Source organism: Engraulis encrasicolus, chromosome 23, assembly GCF_034702125.1.
Source record: "Engraulis encrasicolus isolate BLACKSEA-1 chromosome 23, IST_EnEncr_1.0, whole genome shotgun sequence".
NCBI lineage: Eukaryota > Metazoa > Chordata > Actinopteri > Clupeiformes > Engraulidae > Engraulis > Engraulis encrasicolus.
Window position 1 is genome coordinate 49,488,516 of NC_085879.1, and position 2,500 is coordinate 49,491,015.

A 2,500-nucleotide genomic window follows, 5' to 3' on the forward strand; every position below is an offset into this window, starting at 1 on the left:
ATGAGGGTGACCTATATATGCTGTGTGTGCATGTATGTGTGTTAACTATTGTGTGTTATGATTACATTTTTGGTTTTCCTTCAGCCAGTGTTTCAGTTGTCTGTTAAATGTTTTAAACTCTGTTTGGATTTTTATTACAGTTGGTAAACTGTTCCACATTTGAGTTCCAATAACTGAGAAACTAGACTGACTGACTGAGTTGTAGGGGGATGAGGGGGGATGCCATCTCCCCAACAATGAAAATGGTTTAAAATCATCCCCCTCAGTGAAAATGGTCAAAAGTCATCCCCTTCTAAAACAGGCCTCCCTTCTTCACATATTATGTTAAAATTGCACTTTTAACAACTACAATTTCTAAAATGTTCTCGGGGGAGAAACCCCCAAACCCCCAATAATCAGAATCAATCTCTAACCATCCCCCCTGGATTGATTTTACAACTCGACCACTGCCTATACTTGCATATTCAAGACATGCTGAAATGTCTGCACAGTATGCATACTTCTTATCTGTGCTTTATTTATGAGTAGTGCACACTTATGAGAGTGCTAGGCACTAACACCCTTCTAAATAGAGATGTGGACTTTTGACTTGTGACTTGGACTTTAGACATGAATCACAAATTGATGACTCGAGAGTTAACTTTGTTGAGGAGTTCTAAATATGTCCAAATACATCTTCGATGATGGTTACTGTACGTGCCGTGCCGGAATGCATGCCAGATTGGGTTGACAGCGGTTGGACACCATTCCCAATAGAATAGTAGAACGGTAGTAATATTTATGTAAGCAATGGACACATTTATTTCCCACAGGATTAATAAATGACACTCTATTCTCTACTCTATATCTGAGATTGTGGACCTCAGTTGGTCATTAAGGCCTATGCTGTGCTGTGCTGTGGTTGTTGGTCTCGTGCTTCTCAGTGGTAGTCTTTGGCAGCCCTCCGCCTGCTTGAGATGCCATCAAAGATTAAACTGTTATCAAACTGCCACCCCACCATTACTGCCACCCTTTTACTGCTATCATTATATTATAGTGCTATTGTTATACTCTACTTGCCTGGTTACAACCAGACCTAATCACAAGGCAAGGCAAGTTTATTTATATAGCGCATTTCATACACAGGTGCAACTCAATGTGCTTCACAAAGTTAACAAATGTAAATGAAAGGAAAGCAGGGAAATGAATTAGAGTCAAAAAAACATTTAAAACATTAAGATAAAACATAAGGTAAAAATAATAATAAAATAAAACATAAATAAACATAAAACCTTGTTTGGTAAAATCACAAGTGAGAGTCTTTCAGAGTGAAACGGTTGTGTAGAACTAAAAGCAGTATGGGAGTTCTCAGGCTAATACTCTACATCAACTCTGTGTCTGAGATTGGGCACCTCAGGCATTAAGGCCTTGCTGTGCTGTGCTGTGCTGTGCTGTGCTGCTCTGTGCTGCGCTGCGCTGTGCTGTGCTGTGCTGTGGTTGTTGGTCTTGAGCTCCTCAGCGGTAGTCTTTGGCAGCCCTCCACCTGCTAGAGATGCCATCAAAGATTAAACTGTTATCAAACTGTTATTAAACTGTTATTAAAATGCCACCCCAACATTACTGCCACCCCACCATTACTGCCACCCTTTGACTGCTATCTTTATAGTGCTATTGTTGTACTCTACTCTCTCCTCTATATCTGAGATTGGGCACCTCAGGCTTTGTTGAAAATGTTGGTCTTGCGCTCCTCAGCTGTAGTCTTTGGCAGCCCACCGCCTCCTTGAGGAAGCACTAGAGATGCCATAAAAGATTATACTGCTATTACCACCCCGCCATCATACTGCCACTATTGTACTGCCACTATTGTACTGCCGCCATTATACTATGAGCACCACATAACACTGCTACTGTTATACCAGAGATGCTTTAAGTATATAGAGATATGCCAACATAATAGGTTGCTATGGGCACCTAATGTGACCAGGTTCCGGTCTGCCTAAAGGGGTGTGTCATAATGCTCCTAGCATTGAATAGAACAGTCCTCAGGTCTGCCTAGGTCTGCCTAAAGGGGGATTTCCCCCCAATAATAGAACCAGGAAACAATGGGCCAATGGAACCTCTCTCTCTCTACTCTCTCTGGTTATACTGCTGCTGCTGTTGCTGCTATATGGCTGTTTTTACTGCTGCTAGTATACTGCTGTTGTGTCTGCAGAATGACACAGATATGATGGACAACGTGACCACACGGTGACCGAGAGGTAATCTGACCCGGCCTCGCCAGATGAATGAGTTCCGCCCTGCTCCACAAACATTCATCTGGAAAGTAGGTCTGTGAAGGCGGGTTTTATTTATTTTTTAAATCCTTGCACATGATTGGGGAAACATTCAACTACTCACAGATCCAAAGTTCCCTCAGACACTCGTGGGGGTCGCATTCTCGAAAGCGTATTTGCTAACGATGGTAGCAACGTCCTTCATAAGAGCGACTCAACTCTGTCTCAACAGCGTCGCTCACCACTAA